The 9,209-nt window shown below is 32.4% G+C and overlaps 1 pseudogene; it reads right to left on the bottom strand.

The window, feature by feature from the left end:
* Nucleotides 1–6,401: 6,401 nt before the first annotated feature.
* LOC108981389 lies at nt 6,402–8,808 on the bottom strand (annotated as a pseudogene).
* Nucleotides 8,809–9,209: the final 401 nt, after the last annotated feature.

The raw sequence follows: 9,209 nt of genomic DNA, 5'->3' as shown, positions 1-9,209 counted from the left end.
TTATGTGACCCTACGTTTCGTGTCTTGTACACAACGAGAGAGAATAATCTTGAAGAAATGTTTAAATTTTAGTCTAATTACTTAACCGTCACAAACTGTCCGACCTTGACAACTCTCAAGGCCGAAGAGACTATGACAGTCAAGCAATTAAATTGAAATTTCAACATTTCTTCAAGATTATATTCCCTCGTTGTGTACAAGATCATTATTCTTAAAGTATAATTTTAATTGTTATACTTAATTTCAAAGGTTATACTATAATTTTAATTATTATAATTCTTAAAGAGTTACTTTTATGCTTGTTATTACTTATATATTAATTATTATTATAAATATTTAATTATCGTACTTAAATTTCAAAGGTTATACAATAATTTTAATTATTATAATTCTTAAAGAGTTACTTTTATGCTTGTTATTACTTATATATTAATTATTATTATAAATATTTAATTATCATACTTAAATTTCAAAGGTTATACAATAATTTTAATTATTATAATTCTTAAAGAGTTACTTTTATGCTTGTTATTACTTATATATTAATTATTATTATAAATATTTAATTATCATACTTAAATTTCAATGGTTATACAATAATTTTAATTATTATAATTCTTAAAGAGTTACTTTTATGCTTGTTATTACTTATATATTAATTATTATTATAAATATTTAATTATCATACTTAAATACTATTATCACAATATATCAAATCCATATCACAACATATAAAAGTGATAACTCACAATATATTCACAAAATAACATGCCACATGTATTAACATATTTCTAAACTTGAATAAGCAATAAACATGTATTAACAAAGCCTAATGACAATATATTTTTAATAATAAACACAATATTTCAAATTTATATCACAACATATTTAGAATAACTCACAAACTATTTACAAACTATACAAACAATAATCACAATATGATAAAAAGTAAGCATCAAATCACAACAACATATTGATAAAGTTTAGAAATATACCTAGCACTCACAATATCCTCTTACAAATCAAAATCTTCAAACTTCCCAAAACAAGCAATCCTTCAAAAAAATACAACACAAACTTATTAGAAATATTCTATAACAAAAACACATTCTATAAATATCATAAAATTTAAATAAAGACAAGAAATAAAAATATTATCTTACCAAAACTCACCTCTCTCTCACTCTCTAACTCAACTCTCTCTCACTCTAACTCTCTCTCTCTCTCTAACTCTCTCTCTCTCTCTCGTCGAAATCTCTCTCTCTCTCTCTCTCTTTCTCTTTCTGTTGCGCGCACGGGAGAAAAGAAATAATGGGCATCCTCCCGTGCGCGTACTGATTAAGTTCTAAAATTATTAGTTTAAACGTTCGAACGTTAACTTTAAACGTCCGAACGTTAATTCTAAAATTATTCCCGCCCAGAACGTTCGGACGTTTAAAATACACGTTCGAACGTACCCTTCTTATGATATAACATGAAATCTAGCGGGAAAGTTCCCGCACTTTCCTCATATATGTTCGAATGTATCACAATTTCTCGTTCGAACGTTTGTAGATTTATAGATAAACGTTCGAACATACTACTTAAACGTCCGAACGTACATTTCATGAAAGTGTTACCATATTTGAGCGGGAAATCTCCCGCACTAATTTGACTAACGTTCGAACGTTGACGGATTTGATGTTCGAACGTATAGTATAAACGTCCTTACGTCTAAATAATCACACAGATATTAAACATCGAGCGGGAAAATTCCCGCCTCTTACTTTAACGTTCGAACGTTAACTTCAAACGTTCGAACGTAATATTCCTATTATACTTAACTTATAATATAATATATATACTACATTGTATAGTATTTTGTGCATAATATAATTTATATATTATGCACAAAATATGTGTTTTTCTAAATTACTTATATTTATACTAGTTAAATAATATATTTATACTATAATATTAAGACTAAATTTACTAATAATAGTTTAGTATATGACTATATGTAAATATCATACTACTAAAAATTTACAATATTACTACCATGTTGTTCTAAATTACTAATGTATAAATATAATAGCATGTAATACTAATGTATATATAATATACTATAAACACTAAGATGCATAATAACATCAACATGTAATATTGTAATACATATACTAATGGATAAACACTAATCTATAAATTTATAATAACATATAATACTAATGTATAATAACTAAAGTATTATTCATATCAATTTTATATAACAATATCTTGTATTAATTATATTTTTTGACCTAATAAATTCTCAACATATTCATTTTGATAAATATATTAGTAATTCTAATATACATTAGTATAATAATTAGATTTATGGCCTAATACTAATACTATTAGTAAACCACTTTAAGCCTATATATAAATTACTATATAAAGCACTATAGTATTAATTACTAATACTATATTACTATGTGATACTATTAACTATAGTGATATATTAGTATTAGACATTAGTATACTAATACTATCAGTGATATAGCTAGTGTAATATAATAATATTTATACTAATACTATTATATAGTTATACTAAATTAAAATCACTATAGCAAATATTAATATATAGTTATGCTAATCGCTATAACTAATACTAATACTAATATAGACTACAGTTATAACTTATAGTATTATAACTTATACTAATATATTATATAGTTATACTAAATCACTATAACTAATACTAATATAGTTATACTAATCACTATAATAGTGATATAGTATTAATATCACTATTAGTATAATACTATAATATATAGTATTAATAATAACTAATACTAATATAATTATTAGTATAACTAATATTTATATAATATATATATCAAGTATAAGAGATTAGAGATTTATATATATATATATATATCAAGTATATTAGTTTATTATTAATATTTCGGTGCTTTTTTTTTAATATTCATATATAATAATATATATCATTCATTTTTTTTATAAATTTTCATATATATATAATATATAAAATAGATTTATATTAGTTAGTATACTACTATACAATACGGCGTCGTTTCTATTGCAATAGGACTTTCTTTTTAATTTTTGAATGCATGTTATTATGTTACTTGTTTTATTTAGTTGTATTTCTTGTTATAATCAAAAGTTTAATTAATTCCCACAGGTAATGTTGAGAAAATTGAAATTTAAAAGCTCACAAATTTTTTTTAAAAAAAAAAGTGGGTCAAATATGAAGTTAAAAAAGATAAAAAAAAATAATAAAAAAATCCGACTCCGCTCCGACTCCGCTCCGACAAGTCGGAGTCGGAGTCGGAGCGGATTTTATATATTGCTAAACTTTATAAATATAAGAAGCACTCACAAAAAAACCAATAATCTAATTGTCAATAATATTATATAACATCCTAATATATAACTTAAACATTTATAATATAATATATTATATTGACAAACGTTCGAACGTAATAATAAGTACGTTCGAACGTTCTATGTATATAAGGCCAAAACCGAACGTCGAAACGCATTTCCCTGCCCGTATCCATCGTCTTCTCCGTTATTTGCCGCCACGCCGCCGTCACCGCCGCCGTCAACTCCGCCACAACCGTCACTAAAAGGTAGGCATTCATCTTTTATGCAAATAACATGTATTTTATTGAGATTTAGATTGACATTTGGATTGAGTTTGGTTTAAAACCGGATAAATATTACCGGATTTTCAACTTCATTTTCCGGCCACCACGACCAGTCATTGGCCGAATAGTCACCGTAGAAATGTTTCTTGAAGTGTATACTTCATTTACATGGTGACATTTCGGCATTTAGACCCTTGTAGAGAAATTTTCGAGATTTCAATAATGGCTGAGTCGACTCAGCCATTCTGCGTCAAAACGTTCGAACGTTTCACCAAGACATTCGAACGTACGACGTTTAAATTACCGAGCCGTTACAGCTTCCATGTTCGAACGTTAATCGTCTTACATTCGGACGTGAATATTATTAAACGACATATGTTCGAACGTTAATATTTACTTTCGCACGTAAATCACATACGGTCGGACGTTTAATTATAACATCCGAACGTAGTGATTTTCTACATTATTCATGCTTCGACGTTCGGACGTTCATATTTACGTTCACACGTAAAACAAATACGTTCGAACTTAAATTCGAACGTATTTGTTTACTGCTTATGTTCGAACGTACATCTGTACATTCGAACGTATTTGTTTTACGTTTGAACGTAAATTTATTTACATTATTTTACGTGCGAACGTATAAGTTAACGTCCGAACGTTTTTATCTTTAACGTTCGAACGTTAAAGATAGAACGTTCGAACGTTAATCCAGAGCATCTTAAAATTAATACAAAAAAATGCATTATTCTAAATAATTTTTTTTTCCTTTTCTATTTTCAGGATATGGCTCTTCCACTGCATACACGAAAACGAGGGAGGGAAGGAGCCACGTCGGACACTGCCCGTATCGGAGCTCGTACTGTTATGGTAGAGAGAGAGGTCTTAATTAATGAGTTCGACGAACTCTGTTGGCAGCAGACGAACCTAAGAGATGTTTTCCTCAGTAGAGGCTGGGGAAATATCTGCACATTGAGGGGGAAGGTATACCCCTCAATGGTTCAAGAATTCTATATGGGGATGTGTGACATGCCTCCGGATGCATCCTCTCACACCGTGACTGTACGCGGTGTTTCCATTGAGGTATCGGCAGATGTCATCGGCGAGCACATCGGGATTCATCGAGGTGCTCAGACATTTACACACTCAACACCCCGTGAGGATGTAGGCACTTCTGCATCATCTACTGGCCGGGGATGTGAGCCAGCATCAGCCGATGATGCAGGCCAGTCAGAGGATGAGGATACTGGCGTCGAGGCTCGGGATGATGACCGAGACGAAGATTTCTACATCCTCACCGGGAGGGATCGCATGCAGATCGAGCGGAAGAACGCCTTCAACCAGAACCATCTGCTGCATTTCTTCCGCATGTTGCACCTTATTGTTGCAACAAATGTTGATCCTGTGGCTCATAAAACCACATTTAGTCGGCTTCGGGCACAATTTTTGATACGAGTGGCACGTGGAGATCCTATAGATTTGCCACTGCACATTTTTGAGAGGATCCGTTACGAGGCGAGCATCGTCTCCACGGATAATCTCCCATATGGTGTCCTCATCAGCCGACTATTACTTGCACGGGGAGTGCCGACCCAGCCAGAGGAGCGGGTCAAAGATCAGATGAGCCCCCTCGACATGACCACGCATCGGCGTAGCATTGGACAGGCGAGGGGACGTCAGCCACCCCCTGTAGAGGATCTAGTTCCTCCGACGCAGCCTGAGCCAGGTCATGTCGGGAGTAGTAGTCAGCATACGCCGAGTACATCTGCAGGAGATGTGCGGCCTGCTTGGGTTGATGCGGTCATCTCACAGCTGACTGCGCATATTGATCATAAGATCGATCGATCGCTCGAGGCTATATCGGCGTCTGTTGCCGAACTCACCCATCGTGTAACTATCCTCAACGACAAGGTTGATACCTTGACTGAGGAAGTACGGAGTTCGACTTTTGCGGATAACGTTATCATCTGACTGTTGTTTACTACGTTCTATCAATTTTTGTATTTTATTTTTAATATTTGTAACGAAAAATATTATGGAATATTTTTATCGTTTTTTCATTTCAATTTTTAATCTTCTTTGATGTTATAGTTTTCAACTTTAATACTAAATCACTGCATTTCAAATATATATAAATCAATAATATATATTTATATATTACAAAGTGTGTATATATAAATATATACAATTCAATTTTTTAGACTTGTTCACAAATTATGCACAATAAAAATACATAATTTTTAAATTAAAGTCATTTAATTTAAATTTACAATGAACGTTCGAATGTTATTACTTAACGTTCGAACATTGGTGCAAACATTTTACGTTCGAACGTAAAATTAATAACATTCGAACGGTTGCGCCAAAACATTTTACGTTCCAACGTAAACAGACATAACGTTCGAACGTATATGTGACGTTCGAACGCATATTTCCCATACGTTCGAATGTAAAAAAATCTCATTCTATCTTTAGTGACAGTTTCCAAAAACTGTCACAGAAAATGCCTTTTAGTGACGGTCTAGGGACTGTCACAATTTTCCAACCGTCACTAAAAAGCAATTGTGTTGTAGTGACTCTCATTGAAATTCCATTGTTGTATGTTGTAAATGGATAATTAAGTAAACACACACACACACATATAGAAAAGCTCTTATTCATCAAAAGTGATACATTCACCGTTGCTAAAGACGTTGTGATCATTATTTCACATCGATAGAATGTATCGTTGACGTATGGTTTATTGGCCAACACTCTAAATAGATAGACTCATATTTGCACTGGATCAAGAAGCAATGAAGTGATACCGTCTACCAACACTTGTGTAACCTTTGTGTATGCATCGCCATCCTTGTAAACAACATCCATTACACGTGCGAGATTGAGAACGCGCTCTAGGAAATGCTTTGGCACTTGAGTAGGTTTAAGGAAGTCGCTGTTAATATCTTTCCAGGCATTCACGATCTGCTTCTTAAATTCTTCTTCTGCCTCATGCTTTGAGACACCGTGCTGCTTCATATAGCAGTCGATGGCAGAGGCAACGTGTTCTCTATTTTGCTCAAACTGCAGCAAAAGTTAGAAACATTTAGTGATTTTATTTCCAACATTAATGGCATAAGATTAACATCAATGGCATAAGAGCTAGGGAAAGGAATTATTAAGGATATATATAATATATAATAGAATCTCCTAATATATTTTATATCTTTAATGCTCCCTCTCGCGGACTAGACTCCCTTAATAAGTGGACCTCGCCAACAAGTGGATTATTATTTAACTGATATCGTAAAGTATGGAGTCTGAGATCAAATTCAGAACCTTTGCTCTGATACCATAAATGTAAAATTACTACATATTCCAAAAGCTGAACTTAATTTAGATAATTTGAAATATCTACATGCATGCAATGTTGGTAGTTAGCATGAAGAATATTCTAACTGAGATTACTTTCTTTATTTTTTGCAATGAGAGAGTGTCCAATTTTATCACTATAAACTGAATATATATATATATGATTGAAGTAATCGGTAGTTTGCTTTTTCTTTCCTTTTTTTTTAATAGGTTGCATGTATCGATATTGGACGTCCCAAGTTGTATACCTCAGTAGAAACAAGGTCATCCATGAGTCTGCATATCGTTTCTGCTGCTTTAACAATCTTAGGGTTACCGCAAGCCCAATCGAAGACCTCCTTTGTTGCATCCCCCATGCCAAGAAAAGATAAGGTTACAAGTGTAGTGTAACCACCGGTTACTAGTGCATTCCTTATGTACTCCTCCACCGTGGGTATATATTTTTCCTTCACCCATTTGGCTTCAAGAAGGTAGGCTTGAGCTAGGCATTTGATCTGGTTGCATTAAAAACCATGAAAACATACATTCAGAGTATAAAAATTCAAAATTTAGTGAAAAAAGAGGCCCGTAAAAGTAGTGATTAATTGTTGGTCATGTCGTACTTTTTCCTTTGTATAGTAAAGGCCGTATATCCTTCCTTCCTTCGACATATCTTCCTCAATTTCCTTAGTAACATGCAAGAGTGCTTTGTAGATAGATTTCATGTACTCTGGGAGTTGCTCTCTGCAGCGGATATCCCACCTGAAAGTTATTAATTTATTAAAAAAAAAATACAGATCATCCATTATAAATTCTGGATCCGATAGAAGAGCCATTAAGTTAACCTTATAACTGCATCTGTAAAGAGTTGAAGCTCTTCAAATGTACCGTAGGCATCATATGTATCATCCATTATTGAGAGCACGCAGGTCACTTTGCCAAGCATCATCCGCCCATGAGAATATTGGGGTTCAAAGTACGGTCCCAAAATCCATATGAAGTACAGCTCCACCACTCTATCTCGGACATACGATATCTTTTCCGGGACCCCTAAATATTCTCTCCACCACCTAAGCAAGAATATATGCATATACAAAATTAACACCAACAGGTATATATTATATAATGAAGTGCGATACCATGCATGTAATCTATATATATGGCCTTAATTACCTCGAGAGCTCCGAAACTTCCTTCTGGTGTTGCCGTTGTAGCATGTTAAAATCCAACTTAGCGAAGTTGAGAACGACTTCATTAAACGAAGCAGTTTCTGGGTAGGTAGAAAAATAATGCCTCGCCTCTAATCTTGGCAACCATTTTCGAAGAGGCCGCTCCAAGGCACGGCGCACTTGTGCAGCAACAGCAGGGTTTAAATTACTCACCATCGACTCGAGTTGCGTTGTAGTAAAATGAAGTGCTTCATCGAGTATATCTTCTCCATGGACCCTCATATGCGAAGCTTCATAAAGGCTTAAAATACCTCGCACGTCGTGAATAATTGATTCCTTGAAGTTGATCCCTTCACTATCCTTAAACTTACAAGTATATGATCTGTGCAGCTAAAGTTTCCGTATACAAAACAATACCAATATATATTTTCTATGAGAAACAATACAGTGTCGAATAAGCATTTTGATGAAGCACCCATCAACATGCATGCTCTAGTTCCATTTTTTAATGAATTATTGTAGCATTCTTCAATCATTTCTTATTTTAACTGTCTAATGAGTACTAATTAGTAATTACCACTCGGAGTGTTATAACCCTGCTGCCTCAGTAAGCGAAAACGGAGAGAAACAGTGTAGAGGTCGTCAAAGTCTCCAGTGTCGTCATCATTGTTGTGAATTTGTTAATCGGAGAAAACTCATCTAAACTTATAAGTTGGATAAACTTCATGATATAAATCATTTATAAAAAAGATAAGAATATATTAAATATGTGACATGCATAGTTTTTTTTAAATTTCTACTCATAAATTTCACATTATATAAATTTTTTTTATATATAATTAAGAGTGATTTTATATATAACCGTAAAATGGATGAATATTATATAATTATTTAAAAAAAAATAGGATTTATTATTAAAAATTAATTCTTTATTTTTTTATATATATTTAAATTTTTTTTTTTAAATTATTACTTCGTGACAGTTGTATAATTATTATAAATATATTTTTTCGTAATTAATAAGTACAAGAATTTTGTTAATTTTAAAAAAATAAAATAAAATTAAGCGCATGTCCCG

The sequence above is a fragment of the Juglans regia genome, chromosome 13 (genome assembly GCF_001411555.2).
Source record: "Juglans regia cultivar Chandler chromosome 13, Walnut 2.0, whole genome shotgun sequence".
Classification (NCBI taxonomy): domain Eukaryota; kingdom Viridiplantae; phylum Streptophyta; class Magnoliopsida; order Fagales; family Juglandaceae; genus Juglans; species Juglans regia.
This window is presented reverse-complemented; position numbering and strand designations above follow the sequence as displayed.